The 15,481-nt window shown below is 54.1% G+C and overlaps 1 protein-coding gene across 2 annotated transcripts in view; it reads left to right on the forward strand.

The window, feature by feature from the left end:
• The first annotated feature begins 1,354 nt into the window (after nucleotides 1–1,354).
• The window catches only part of KCNJ12 (potassium inwardly rectifying channel subfamily J member 12), a 46,186-nt gene continuing 32,059 nt past the window's right edge, over nucleotides 1,355–15,481 (forward strand). The window contains exon 1 of one of the 2 annotated variants that reach the window (XM_033090836.1): nucleotides 1,355–1,905. The gene's annotated coding sequence lies outside the window, so the exon portion shown is untranslated. The remainder of the gene's footprint in view (nucleotides 1,906–15,481) is intronic. The other variant, XM_033090835.1, reaches the window with a different exon arrangement.

Genomic DNA, 15,481 nt, shown 5'->3' on the forward strand with positions numbered 1-15,481 from the left:
GCTGTGCTAGGCACTCTGGGTAGACTCTGCACTCACTGAATCCTCACTCACAGCTCTAGGAGGTAGGAAATCTCACTCACTATCCCCACTTGATGTGAAAGTGTGGCCTTGATAGCTGAAGTTACCTGCCTCCACAGCCTGTTAGTGGAGGTGGTGGGGTTCAAACCCTAGACAGCATGAGGTCGGTGAACTCTCTGGGTGGCCTAGGCCGGGTGGCATCTACTAGCTAGCTGCCTGGGGCCAGGGGCCTGGGGCAGGAGCCTGGGGCTGGTAGGTCCTGCAGACAGCTCTGTCTGAGCTGCCAGCAATCTGGGCGTTGGCCAGAGAGCCATCCTCCTCAGTTAGAATCCTGCAGCCAGTCTCCCTGCTGTGCAGACACATAATTATATTTCACATTAAAGGGGGAACTGGATGCTGAGGGGGCCTGGTAGCCCTTTCAGGCTTGTGCTCTAAGCACAGACCTGCCTCCTTAGTTCAATGCTGTGACCCCAAGGCTGAGCAAGGGGTCAGAGTGGTGATAAAATGGGGTCTCCCTGGGCTAAGGCCCAGCTAGGCAGGTCTGTCTGCCAGGATGAAAGGCCTGGGCCCTGCAGGAGGCTGAGAGATCTGAGACCCAGACAATAGGCCCCAGGAAGCTGGGAGGGCAGGGCTTGTGGGGACAGGCTGGGAAAAACGCCTGAACCTCCAGAGGCAGGGGTGGCAGGAGAAGAGGGTCACACGGGGGTCAGGTCTGCAAAGAGGGAGAGCAGGGGGAGGAGCACAGAGGAGAAAGCAGGAGATGGGAGAAGCCAAACGGAGCACAAGATGGGAGGGGAAAATGCTATTAAAGAGGGGGAGATGATGTGTGTATATAAGTGTGCATGCCTGGTGTGCAAGGAGAAAGGATCCCGTTGGAATGTACAAGCCAAGATCTGTGTGCACATGTGTATATGTGCAAATACTACCCTGCATGTGCACTTCTGAGTATGTATGCACCTGTGCACCTGCAACCATCATGGACGTCAGGGCACTCATTTTGCGCATATGGATACAGACGCCTGAACTTGTGTGCTGGCTGTGTGCAAGATTCCTTTGCTTGTGTGTGCACTCTCCATGCACCTGTGTGTGCTTGTGTCTCTGGAGGACATGCTTCTGTGTGTGTGTGTGTGTGTGTGTGTGTGTGTGTGTTCGTGCGGCCGCGCGCGCAGTCGCGCGCGGTCGCGCGCCAGTGCTCAAGTGGCTGGTGGTTGTGTGTGTGTGTGGGGGGGGGCATCCCTGGGCTGGGGAGGCGCATAGCTAGGCCAGCGCCCGTGAGGGCGGGGGCAGCAGCCGCGCGGCGCGGGGCGGGTGTGCTCTCGGCGGAGAGTTAGAGGAGTTGCGGAGCAGGGTTCTGGTGGCAGCGGGGCGCGGAGCTGGGTGCGAGCCGAGCCTCAGACTCCCGCCGCCACCTCGCCCTCCATCCTTCTCTCGCCGCCTTCTCTGGGCCTGGCTGCTGCCACCGCCTCCTTGGGAACTGCAGCCAGGGGTGAGGGGGCTGGTGCGGCCGGAGCCGGCAAGGAGGCGCGGGGCGGCGCGGAGCGCCGGGGCGTGGGGAGCGCGCCTGGCCTGCCCGGGATCAGATAACAGCCGGCGGGGGAGGGGGTGCGCCGGCAGTGCTCACAGCCCAACCGAAGGACGGACTCTAGCCGCGCGGGCCGGACCGAGCGCCCCGCACCCGGGGGCGCCGTCCAGGCGCGCTCCCCCGATCCGTGGCTGCACCGGGGCGATCGGCTCCCGGAACCAACGCGCCCCTCAACATGGAGCGCTCCCGGGTGTTGCCCTGAGGCGGCGGCGGCGATGCAGCCAGCGCGGCGGCGGCCGTGGCCAGGAACGGCCGCCCGGAGCTCGGAGGACGCGGAGCGCGCCGCGCCCGGGGGACTGACCGAGGTAAGTGCGCGGCCGCCCGGCGCACGGACTCCGCGGGCCCGGCTCCAGCTCCCCGCAGGCCCTCTCCCGGCCCGGAGTGAGCATGAGGTGGTGCAGCAACAGGGAAGGTGGCGCGGGAGGGTTTTCTTCCCTCTGGTTTTCAGGGGTTTTTTTCCTCTCTTGGTGAGCCATCGGAGGAAATGCTGACAGCAAGCTTTTTCTTCCTCTGCCATGTCTCCGGCTACACCACCAAGGAACTTTGCTCGTTGCTAACCTTCGTCCTGGGGGCGCTCCGGGAAACTTTGAGGCTCCTTCGGCCCCTTCTGGCAGACTTGCACGAGGGGGCTCGGGAGGGAGCGTGGGGAGACACTTTCCCGCGCGGCATCAGCCCTAAGCGTGACCTTCCCGGAGATCCCGGAATCAGGGTGCGGGGCGGATGAGGGTGCCGTCTACCAGCCGCCCCCAGGCCCGAGATCTGCGGGTCCTTGGAGTCGTTTCGGTTTCTCACTTTCTGTGCTCTAATGGAGTAAAAATATTCTGGAAATGGTGTTCTCCGCTAGCGAGCGAGCCGACGACTCCAGCCCGAGCTTCTTGCTTTTAGAAATGGGCCTTGACTGCGGAGGGGATGGCCCTGCAGCTAAGAAGCCCCCCGGCGTTTCAAGGCCGGGTCCCTCCCACCACGTGTTCGTGTCTCTGGATGTCCTGGGGAGGGGGGAGGGAGGGCGGGCGGATGGGGAAGGCAGAGCTCCCTGGAAGGCAACTGGGGTGGGGAGCTTTTGGAGGGGGGGCTTCAAAGGGGAGCTGAGGCCCTAGGGGGTGTCTGTGCTGCCTGTTTGGATGGAATGTGCACAAGTCATGTGAATACCTTAAAACCTGTGTTCGGAAGGGGAGCAGGTCACAGGAAAGTGTTTCTTTGGAGGTGGTCTTCAGTCCTGGGAGGTTCTTCTGCCTCCCTATAGTCTGCACTTGCTGGGACCTGGGGCCACTTGCTCCCCGTTTCCTAGGGGGCATGCCCATCCTGGAGTGCTGTGCTACCTGTGACCATATCTACTTTCTCCTTTGCTCCATGTGCCCAGGCCAGAGGCCTGGAATAAAGTGGTGGGGACCTCCTGCCCCCCAGATCCACATCCCAGAGCCTGGGTTCTCAGGCTCCATCTCCCTGGAGCCCAGAGGCGCCCTCATGCCTCTGAAATCAGCAGCTGCCTCCTCAGTGATGTGAAGCCAGAAGGCATTAGCCCTCCATCCTACCCCTCACCCCCTCCTTGAAGTGCCAGAGGAAGGCTATCCTGCCCCAACCCCAGCCTCACTTTGTGCTAGGTTGCTCCAGACCCTGGACCGCCGCCATGTGGCCAGAGAGAGTCGGGGAGAAGATCCCGCCCCCCCCCCCGCACTGCCATAGGAAGCTTATAGTCTTTTTGTGGAGTATTACCTCTTCTGTTCTGAGAAGAGCATCCCCGTCCCATGCTGGGACTCTAAGAGACTCCTCAGCGAGGTCTACCCTAATGCTTTCTGATGGCCCCTCCCCTCCAGCCAGGGGGCTGCAGTTTGGCAGTTCCAAGAGGAGGACTTCAGAAGGGCTCCCTTCAGGTGGGTCCAGGACCCCTGAGGGAGAGCAGGGTGCAGAGGGCTAGGGGCTTGCTTGAGCGCACCTGGGGACAAGAAGGGGGGCTCCAGTGTGCTTTACAACAGAGAAGGTCCATCTTCTCCACTGGAGCACTACTGAGTGTGTACAATGGACACTATATACTGGGTGTTGACACAGACCCGGCAGACACTAACTGCAAGTCCCCGACCACCTCCTTTTTCCCCTCTCCAGGTGAGGGCACAGCAGCGCTCCCTCCTCATCCCTGAAGGGAATTGCCCTTCTCTTGGGAGGGACAGAGCCTGAGTTTGTCAGCCATTCTCTAAACCCCCCATGCCCAACTGCCAGGTCAGACCCCCATAGGGCTTCCAGGTAGCTCAGGAGGGAACCCCTCTAGATGAGTGCCTCCTGGGGGATGTTCGGTGGGCTGTGCTGTGCTGGGAGGAAGAGCTGCTCTTGTCCAAAGCTCCGCAGCAAGTCAGGGCTTTGAGCAGAAGCCTCCACTTAGCTCTGCCCTGCCAGGCTCCTGTTCCAGGGCCATGATACCCCTTTCCTCAAGTTCGCTCAAAGCAGGAGAAGGTAACATTGGTAGCCCTGTGGCAGTGAAATAATAACAACAGCAATGACAATAGTTATAACAGTGACAGGAGTGCCCTGCAGCACTGGGACTGGTTCTGCCTGGAGGCAGTTTCTTCTGGCCAGACTAGGCCTCTGATGCCCTGGGCCGTAGCCTGGCATCCAGAGGTCTTGGCACACTTCTAGGGCGGAAGCAACTACGTCGTCACACCCGGCAACTTCTGTGGCCCTTGCCTGGTCCCAAGGTTGAAGGGTGCTGGTGCCCCCTCAGAGGCCACCTTATGCCCACCCTCAGTTCTGCTGCTCCCAGGCCTGGCTCTGGGCTGGGCCACCCTCTGACAGGTGCAGCTGGTGTTTGTTGCTGGGTTCCCGTCAGGGCTTTGCTGTGAACGACACATGGGCACACCTGCCCCTCCCCTGGGGCCTGCAACTGGAGCACTGCCACGGGCTGGCACAGAGGAGAGGCTGGGAGGGAGGCAGCTTGTGGGCAGTAGGAGGGGTGGAAGCTGGGTCCGCCACGTGGAGTATGGTGGGTGTGTGGCCTTAGTCCCAAGGAATGGCCGCACCAGGGGAATTCGCAGCATGATAGGGAGACAGCAAAGGCTGAAGATGAAAGCCAGCCTAAAACTGGGCAATGGGCCGGGCAGGGAGGCTGGATGCTTCAGAGGAGCCTTGGGGTGGGATGGGGGGTGCTTGGCCAAAGCAGGCAGGTTTTCCAGAGGAGCTGGGGCTGAGAGCAAGAGTGGAGTCCTTGCTGGGCACTGGCTGAGGGCCCAGAGTTCTGCCATCTGGTTTAATTTCCTAATGGTCTGCCAATACAGAGGGTGGCTTTAGCTCCATTGTACAGATGGGAGATTCGAGGCCCTGGGAGGGACAAGAACCTGTGCCCCTCAGTTCCAGAACCCTGGCACTCTCCCAGGTACAGCTCTATCTTCCCTCATTCCACAGATAACCTGCCAGGTGCATCTGTGTGCCAGGCTGGCTGTGGGACCGCCAGAATGGCACAGCATTCCCTCCTGACACCCCTCACCCCCAGGCTGGTTCTACGCAGGCCCTGGTGCAGCTCCCAGGTTGCTGTATCCCTGGGACCTAGTGAGGCCTGAGATGCAGTAGGTGCTCAGAAAATGTTAGGTGGGTGCATGTCTGGCTGCTTTCTCTGGCCACAGCGGCTTCAGTGAGGCCTTGCTGTGCTGGCAGGATTTGTGGCTGATTGTGAACTCTGGGGTGGCTGTGAGCTCTGAGGGTGGGGCCCTGGCACTCCAGTGTTCAGCTGGGCCCCGGTGCAGTGTCTGGTGTACAGAACATGCTTAATAAACTGGTGTTGAATAAATGGAGATCTGGCTCCTACCCTCGAGGATCTTAGCATTTGGGAGGAGACAGCTAGGCTGGGCAAGGCCTGTGGTGTGACTGTGGCTGAGTCACTTCTCCTCTTGGGCTTCAGTTTATCATCTGCAAAGTGGGACTGCTGAGAGCACACAGGATGGAAGAGTAGAAATGTGAGCCCCTGTGTGTGCCTCTGGGCAAGGGGTCTCAACAGAAATGGGGGTGCATAGGGGGCTCCAGGAAGGAGCGAGATGCCAGAGCCTTGGGAATTCGTTATTGCAGTCCAGCCTTCCCTTCGACATGTGGAGAAACTGAGACCCACAGAGGGTAGGTGATTTGCTGCAGCAAAAGAGGGCTTCCAACGCAGGCCTCCTGCTCCTGCTGTGTCCGCTATACCCCCTTCGTTACCCCCTCCCTCCACCCACTCCCACTGATGTGCCACAGCTCAGGTCTTCCTGCCTGGCTGCAGAAATGGCAGCTGTAGAGGCAGTGCGAGGCTGCGGGGACTTACGGGACCTCTGATCCAGCCCCCAGTTGGCCTTCTGTAGCACTAGACACAGTTCTGCTTGCATGGCCAGATAGGAGTGGAAGCCCCCTTTTCAGTGGCCTCAGGGAGCAGGGCTGCTGTGATTAGTGCTGCTGTAGAGTCACTGGAAGGGGCCTCCTGGAGCCTGCTGGGGTCACCTCCCCACTAGCCTGGACAGAGCTCTCCTACCACCTTGGTAACTGAAGCCTCTCCCTCCTCTGCTCACCAGTGATCTGGGCCTTTCTGGAGGACTCAGGCTTGGACAGGGGTCAGGGAGCAAAAATTAAAGATCCAGCCGCGGTCGCTTAAGCACCAAATGAGCTTGACTAACACTCTGGGTGTTTTAGTCTCGGGACACCCCTCGGCTCGGGACCTTCCCTCGGTTCCCCTGTCACACAGAATAAAAAGCACACTCCTCACTGCGGTCGGTCCACAAAGCTCCGTACAGCTTGTCCTCGTTACTGCCCTCACTCCCACCACTCTTTCCTTCCCCTCAGGCCACCCCTCACCTCCCTCCTTACTGTGCTCGAAACACACCAGGCCTGCTCCTGCCCCAGGGCCTTTGCACTTGCTGCTCCCTTTGCCTGGAGCATTCTCTCCCAGATCTCCACACAGCCCCCTCCCTCGCCACCTTCAGGTCCTACCCAAATGCCACCTTCTCCATGAGGCTTCTGCTGGCTTTCCTGCATAACAAAGTGATGCTTTATCCCTCTCCTGCTTTATTCCTCTGTCGAACTTCATGCCACCTGCCATGTTATGCTTTATTTGCTTATCTTGTTTACTGCCTGTTCCCCCTGGAACATAAGCTTCCTGCGTGTAGGGGTTTTGGTCTGGTTTGCTCATAGCTATGGCCACAGTGCCACAGCAGCGCCCAGTGTATACAGGTGCTCAGTTTCCATACATGGTGCCCAACACACAGTGAGTGCTCAGTTGCCAGAATTATTGTCCCATTCTGCAGATGAGAAGACTGAGCCTCAGAGAGGTGACATCACTGTCCCAGAATCATAGAGCTTGTCGGGGCTGGCACTCAGACCTTTGCTCTGGGCTCTTGGCCTGCCATCTGCCTGTGTCACGGGGAGCAAGTTGGCATTATTTAAGGCCCCTACTCTGTGTTGAGTTTTTTCTGTGACTTCGCCTGCTTCAAGCTCTGAACCTGCTGTGTCCCTGGCACTTGGCTTACCTCCAGCTTAGAATGTACCCACCACATCCCTTTGAGTGTCAGAAGCTGTTCCCATTGCAGATCTGAGCAAACTAAGGCACAGGGATTTGCGCCTCTCAGCTCTCATCTGCCTCCCACCCTGGGGGCTGGGGTGGCCCAGGGCTCAGTTTCCCCACTTCTTGCCAATTAAGCATTTTCAGGTGTCCATTGGCTATTTGTGTTGTGTGTCAATGTGTTTCCCCCCACCCCGCCCACTCTCTTTTTGAACATAGCACCCAGATTAATTTTTTTTTTAACATTTGCCATTTTTAACAATAGCAACTTCCCACTTTAAAAAGAACCTACATGCTTCCCCCTTCCGTTCTCTCCTGATCTTCCTGTCGCCTGTGAAAAGTCGGGGCTTACTTGAGCAGACAGGTTCCAAGAGGCTGGGCCCTGGCCAGGGCTGTTGGGCTCCACCAGGTGCTGGTTGGGCCTCTCTGGTGGATGCACCCCGGGCAGGGCACTGTCTCTTGAGGCTCACCTCTGGGGCAGAAAAGGGACCGGGTCTTAACAAGAACCAGAATCATGTCCAACTCACCCATGGCTATTGCCAGCCTTTGACCTGTCCCCACCCTGCAAGGGGGTGTGGTAGGGGGAGGGTACAACATGAATATCTCACTGTGGGAGTGGGCAGCTTGAGGCCCAGAGAGGAACAGTCACAGCCAGAGGTGGCACAACTCCTTAGAAGCAAGGTGACGGGCAGCAGAGGAGACCCTCTGCTCCCTCAAAGCCTGCCAGAAACTCTTTGGAGACTACTTAGGAAGCTGGGACTTGGAGGAAGGAGCCTGTGGAGATGGGGAGGTGCTGGCCTGTGTGTGTGTGTGTGTGTGTGTGTGTGTGAGATAGAAAGACTGAAAGACCAAGGGCAGGAAATGTTGGAGGTGGGGGTTGTATGGCTCCCACCCCCTGCCCACCTCCTCTCCTTCCAGCTGCAGCCGGAGCCCCCTGAGCTGGTTGCTCCAGCCCTGCAATTCTCCAGCACTTAAACCAAAAATTAATCGCTGCCAGCAGCTGGTGTTCTGGGTGGTAGCTGCTGTGCTACACCCCCACCCAACCCCTGACTCTATGACTCTGGGCTCTTGGTTCCAAGCCAAGGCCAGGCCTGTGGGGGTTCAAGGAGGACTAAGGAGGGCCGCAGGAGGCTGGCCCCATCCCTTCCCAGGACTGGAACTTGGCAAGACCCAGTGTGTGGGGCCTGGCTGGGTCACATGGAGGGCAGAGGCAGTTGGATTCCTGAGGCTTTTGAGGGTGCTGGGATTCCGGGGCAGGTGGGGGGCCCAAAAATGGGATTTGTGGAAGCAGGGTGTGAACACGGCCTGGGAAACCCCCTTACACACCCCCCTCGGGACCAGCCCCTGGGAATCTCTTGTCTTGCCAGCTTCTCCCCTAGCTTCTCAGAGAGGTCTCACTTGTCCTTCATGCTTTCAACAATTAGCTTCTGAGCACATGTGCTGTGCGCCTTGCCAGAGCTAGGGGCTCACGTCTAGGTAGGTGGGGAGGAGGAAAGAAACAAGTGAACAAATTCATAAGGAAGTACAGACTTTGTCATATTCTTTTGTTAATTATTACAATTTTTAATTATGAATGTTACATGTTCATGGCAAGCCATTAAACAATTGTAAGGGTGGAAAGTGAATTTCTCTTTCTCAAAACCTGTATCCACTTCACTCCCACCCCAAAGTTTTATGTTCTTGAAGTGCCCCTCATTAGAGAAACTTCTGGATTGACTGCTTATGCAAACATGTGAATGTAGCGATGTAAACATGCCAACATCTATAGCTCCCTTTCTCCTCTCTGCCTTTCTTTTTTTCTGCTTTTCCCCCCATGGGATCACTCCATACGTGCTGTCCCCGTTGGTGCCCCAGCAGTCTGGACCTAGGGACTTCATCCTTTCTCCTTTGGTGGGCACCATAGAATCTCCAGTTCATAGACTTTCAGCCATAGAGCCTTTGAATGAACAGAGCCACCAGAGTGCACAGGTTTGAGACAGAGAACCTGGAATTGCGGAATCGGTTTATCGTAGCCCCTGGAGAGGCGCTGAATTGTTGCCAGGGTACTTCCTTCCTCAGACCCCTGATGTGCACAATCCAGATCTCTTGTCCTCATTCCCGGAAATTCTGGTTTGGACAGTCTGGGATAGAGCCTAGGAATCTACATTTTTTTTAAATTGGGGAATATTGGGGAACAGTGTGCCTCTCCAGGACCCATCAGCTCCAAGTCATTTTCATTCAATCCAGTTGAGCGCAGCTCAGCTCCAAGTCCAGTCGCGGTTTTCAATCTTAGTTGCAGGGGGCACAGCCCACTATCCCATGCAGGAATTGAACCGGCAACCTTGTTGTTGAGAGCTCGCACTCTAACCAGCTGAGCCATCCGGCCGCCCCACCAGCAGCTCAGCAGCAGCTTGTTGCCTTCAATCTAGTTGTGGAGGGCGCAGCTCACTGGCCCATGTGGGAATCAAACTGGCAACTCTGTTGTTCAGAGCTCGCACTCTAACCAACTGAGCCATTTAGCTGCCTGGAATCTACAGTTTCTTAATCTCCCCAATAGCACAGCCCGCAGCCCATCCCCTTAATGGGTAGTCACCCTGCTGCAGTCAAGCTCCCTGACCCTGGAGCAATCCCACTCTTTCTGGGCCTCAGGGACCACTAAGCCAATACATCTGCCACTCAGCGCAGTGTAGACAAATAGGGGCTGCCACGAAGGCGCTCGTCTCCATTACTTGCTCAGATGGGGAGAAGGCCTCTGTTTGGGGGAACTGGTCACCTCTGATTCATCTCTGAGCTTCTCCATCTCAGGTGCCCACCACCCTGTCATTCCTGTAACCTGGTTTGTGCCAAATCAGAAGGATAGTCCCTGCTTTGCTCCACCCAGGGCCCCTGTTTGAAAGGATCTGATCGACTAAGTCCGAGAGAGATGTTAATCAGCCCTGGTGCTCTTCCTCCCCGAGCCTCAGTTTCCCCATTTGTGAAATGGGCATTAACACCAGGCTCCCATCTGAGTATCCATTTTTTCATTGCCATTTGGTTTTGGCTCTGCGGGCAGGGCAGGGCAGGAAGCTTCCTCTCTCCCTGCTCCCCCACCCTCTGCCTTGTGTGCTGGAGGCTCGGCCATGTCCATCACCTTGGCCTGCTGGGCCTCAAGCTGTCGGCAGCACCTGTGCGGCTGGGGCAGCCAGACCCCCCTGTCCCGGGCCCTGGGAGCCTTCAGAACCAATGGAGGGGGTGCCCTCGGAAGTCCCTGGGGCAGCCACAGAGTGGCCCAGCCCCTCCTTGGGTGCTGAATAATGGAATAGACCCTGGCTGCCCTCTTTCTTTCCTCTGCTGGCCCTGCCAGCCATAGCCTCAGAGGCAGCCTTGGGACCTGGCCGTGATCCTACAGCAGATGCCATGGCCCTGGAACTCCAGGGCCAGGTGACCTGGCTCTGGGCCCTGTCCTGACCCAGCTGCCCTTTTGGCGGCCTCAGGACCAGCTGCAGCTGGGTGGGCACCAGGGGTTCTCCACTTATTCTGCCACAGATCAAGGGCAGGTGGATGGGGTGTGGTTGGGGAGTAGCACCCCTGGGAACTGTGACCTGATGAGCCTGTGGTCTCAGTTTCCTCATCTGTGAAATGGGAACTCCTGGGAAAATGGGTTGAATGAATCCATATCCTTGACATTTAGTCTAGGGGGTGGAAGAAGCACTGGGCCAGCATTCTGGAGGGACAATCAGTTAGGTCCAGACAGGAAACAGAGGCAGGACAGTAAGGAGCAAATTGGGCCATGTATTAGTTTCCCGTGTATGCCATAATAAATAACCACAAACTGGATGGCTCAAAACAGTACCGATGTATTATTTCCCAATTCTGGAGGCCAGACATCTGAAATCAAGATGTCGGCAAGGTTGCTTCCTACTGGAGACTCTGAGGGAGAATTGTTCCATGCCTTTCTCTTGGCCTCAGTGGCTGCTGGTAATCCTTGGGGTTCCTTGGCTTGTAGACACATCCTTCTAATCTCTGTCTCTGTCTTCACATAGGCTGCTTCTCCCTTTGTGTCTCCCTCTTGTCTCTCTCTTTTCTTTAAGATTTTATTGGGGAAGGGAAACAGGACTTTATGGGGAACAGTGTGTTTTTACAGGGCTTTATTGGGGAACAGTGTGTTCTTCCCAATCCCTCTTCTCTTCTAGAGACATTTGTCATTGGATTTGGGGCCCATCCTAATCCAGAATGATCTCATCTGCAGATCCTTAAGTTAATTATATCTGCAAAAACTCTTTATCTACCCTATCTTGCTGTGTATAATGTGCACCCACGTTTTCGGTCCAAACTTTCAGGGGGAAAAAAATCTTTCATTTTAATTTTTTAATTCAAATTTTTATTTGTTTACATTGAGGTACTTGTTTTTTTATTATAAAGGAATTTTAGCATTTATTTTTAACATAAGAAATTTTACAAGAAATTTTATGTAACAAATTGTCATGCGGGATGACAGGCGGGGTCTCTAGTCCCGCTCCCCACATAAGAACGCAGGACATGGTGAGGCCAAAAAGGAACACCCACGGAGCCATAGATAGGGGAGTCACACCACTACAGTCTCGCTGGCGGCTGGGTTGGAGACACAGGAGGCAGGAGCCACACGATCCGCAACTTGCCGTCCACTTGTCTCTACCAACCAACCTCACTTGCTAACTGTAATCCTCCTCTCTGCAATCCGTAATCCCCACTCTGCCACACCAGGACACCACACCACCACGCCACACTTTGCCATGCTAACTGCAATCCACGCTTGCCAGCCCCCATCCTCTTGCTAGCCCCCATTTTCTGCTAGCGTAGCCACAGCGGTTGTATTAGTGGCCAATGGCTCACTGGTTACAGCTGATGGCCAACTAGCCACAGCTGATGGCCATGCAATCACAGTTGATGGCCATTTACTACCCAAGTGAGCACCTTTCCACATGAGGGCGAGAGCCTGCAAACTGCACTCCTAGCTCTGTCCCCACACAAATAATTACAAAACACATGAACAGATACAAGGTACAAGAAATTTTATGTACCTGTTAACAAATTTACGATATTTACGCATCATAAAGCCCAAGAACTCTTCGTTGTTGCAAGTTTGTCGTAAGTTCAACAAAACTGATCATCATATTCCAGGGTATTGTGTTGTATACAGATAACATTATTGATTTCTAGGGTCACACTTATAACTCATAAGCATAAATAAAAGAATTAAAAACATTTATATAGATACAGAATTGGTACTACCCATGTATAATGCGCATCCTTATTTTTCCCTCACAAATTTGGGCCACAAAAGTGCTCATTATACACAGCAAAATACAGTAAATAAAGTCACATTCACAGGTTCCAGGTGGATAATGTTTGGAGGGCTATTATTCAACCTATTATACATGATCAAGCTGAATATGCTGCCCTGTACCTTGACTTTTTCTTCTTTAAGGAAAACATTCTATTTTAGCAGCCCAGGCTGACGATAGGCTCCTCAGGTGTCTGGGTTTCCCTGAAAGCTTTTTGTTGTTGGAGGGAGGGAGCTGGGTTTCAGTCCTGCTAGCCTCCCCGCCCCGGCCTCCTCCCTGGGCTGCCAGGCAATGTCCCTCTGCAGATGGCTGGTGCATTGATGAACCAGTCATGCCCTGGCCTGATGCTGTGTGGCCTGAGGAGCCTGGGTATCCTTGGCCCCCTCCCGTGGCTCCTGACAGCCATCAGAATATTTTGGGGGCTTCAGCAAAATACATACCCTGGTGGTGAATTCAGCTGCCCATGGTGTCACCAGGTGCCTTTCTCTGGAAATGGCGTGACATTTTGCTAAGACTTGGCACTCAAAAATAATAATGAAAATGACTGTTTATCCGGTGCTTTCTGGTGCCAGGTGCTGTGCTCAGTGATTTTCCAAACATCATCTCATTTAATTCTCAAAACATCCTGACCGTGTGGGGAGCAGGGCTTGAGAGAAGAGGCCACTGAAGGAGGCAGGAGGCCAAACCGCCTTTGAGCAGTAGCATCCCTGGGAACTGTGATGCTGTCATGCCCTGGCCTGACTGAGAAGCCTCATGAATGGGCCTGAGTTTCTCTCCAAAGGCACGAAGTCTTTTAAGAATGCCATGAGTTTTTTGTTTATTTATTTGTCTTGTTCTTTTGTTGCTTTCCGTTTTATATCCCACATATCAGTGAAATCATATGGTTCTCGACTTTTTCTGTGTGATTTATTTCACTTAGCATAATAATCTCAAGATCCATTCATTTTTTTCACAAATGGCACTATTTCAGTTACCAGAGCGGGGAGGGAGGTGGTAGATGAGGGTAAATGGGGTCAAATATATGGTGATGGAAGGAGAACTAACTCTGGGCAGTGAACACACAATGTGATATATAGATGATGTATTACAGAATTGTACACTTGAAACCTGTGTAATTTTACTAACCATAAATTATACTTTAAAAAAATAAATTATAATTTAAAAAAAAAAGAATGCCATGGGCCCTGCTGGACTCTCCCTTCAGGGGAGGTGGAGATGTCCTGCGCTGAGGATCCAGAGATGTCTTTGAAACATCTCTGTCTTGGAGTTGCAGTGTTGGGCATGAGCCAGGTTGGCCTGGCTTTAAATGTCCCTCTCTATTTGCTGTGTGACTCGAAGCAAGCTGCTTTACCGCTCTCAGCCTCACTTCTCTACTCTGAGAAATGGAGCTATCTACTCCATTTAAGCTGTGATTGTGTGTGCCAGGCGCAAGAACTATTTCCAAATTCTCAATGACAGAGGGCTCCGAGGCCCTCAAATGGGGAGGGACTGGCAGAGCTGATGCTCACCTGAATGGCCTGCAGCCCTCCATTCCCTCTGCCAGAACATGGGTCTGGTTCACTCTCCTTCATTCTTACCCTCACAAGACTAGGCTAGAAAGACAGACCTTTGCTTGAGCACCTACTGTATGCTGGAAGGCTCATGCAGAGGGAAGATTTTAGCTAAGGTCTTGCTAAAGCTCTCAGGATAGGGATCCTGCCCCCTTTGTCCATTTCTTAGAGATGGAGCTCATGTCTCCCCATCTGCCCCATGTCCTAAGAGCCCCCACGTTCCCATGACTGAGTTCTGTGCTTCTGTGGATGTGGCAGCAGGTGTGTCAGGCTGTCCACGAACCTGTCCATAAATATTGTCTGATGCCCCAGGATGTAATGGCACTGGCTTTGCTGTTTGGGGAAAGAATGGAACTGTTGATCACTGATTTATTCATGCACTTATGCTTTTAACTTTGGATCCAAAGTAGAAGAATCCATGTGGCCTGAGTAGAGGTCTCTGAAGAGAGCAGGATGCTGGAGGTGGCAGAGCAGAGAAAGCACCCAAGGGAGAGGGCTCTGGAACCTGACCTGATGGGAGGCTGCTGTGGCACCAGTGCCTCCCAGGGTGAGTGTCCAGCCAGCAGAAACTGTAGAGAGCCCTGCAGAGCCACCCCTGCGACCTTAGGCAGGTGCTAGGGCAGAGAAGTTCCTTGCCACTTGCCTCATGAGCCCACCCTAGCCCTCCTAGACACACAGGGAAAGAGTTAAAGGACCCCTGAGTCGAGTCACAGCACTCTGCTGCTCAGCCCTCTGCCAGTTGGCCTTATAGATCCCTTTTACTCCAGGTCAGGCTTCCGAGCTTGGGGTGCTGGTCCCAGAACCACCCCCTTTCTCTCCATTCCAGAACCTGCCTCTGAAGGTAGGGCCCCACCTTCCATTCCAAGGTTCTAGATTCTCAGCCAACAGTGTGGCCTCCTCTGTCACAGAGAAAATCAAAGAAGAGAACTTCCACTTGGTCCCACCACAGCTACCCAACGCCCTTACACCTGCGCCCCTCACCGTGCCTTTCTCCCTTTCCTGTGGATAGACTGTTATCCCTGCTTTCTGTCCTGGGATCCCACGCCTCTTGCCTACCCAAGAGCATCGCTGTGGCAAGTCTCCCTCTCTCAACTGGACCCTCCTCTACACCCTGTACCTGTTTCTTCCTAAGGTGATTGGTAAAACCCTGCACTTTCTCTGAGCACCAGGACATTCCAGGGGACAAAACAAAGTCCTACCAACACACATTAGTGATTAAAAACTCTCAGCAAAGTAGGAATAGAGGGGAACTTTCCCAACTTGATAAAGAACATCAACAAAAAACCTACAGCTAACATCATAATTAATAGTGAAAAACTCAAAGCTTCCCCACAAAGATCAGGAAGTAGGCAAGGATGTCCCATCACACCACTCCTTTTCAGCATTGTACTGGAAGTCCTTCACAATGCAGTTAAGGAAAGGAAATAAAAGGTATACATATTAGGAAGGAAGATATAAAATTGTGTTTCTTTATAGGTGACATGATTATCTATGTAGAAAATCTGAAAGAATTGACCCCCCCCAAGAAAAAAATTCTTGGAACAAA

This window comes from Rhinolophus ferrumequinum, chromosome 21 (assembly GCF_004115265.2).
Source record: "Rhinolophus ferrumequinum isolate MPI-CBG mRhiFer1 chromosome 21, mRhiFer1_v1.p, whole genome shotgun sequence".
Taxonomy (NCBI): Eukaryota; Metazoa; Chordata; class Mammalia; order Chiroptera; family Rhinolophidae; genus Rhinolophus; species Rhinolophus ferrumequinum.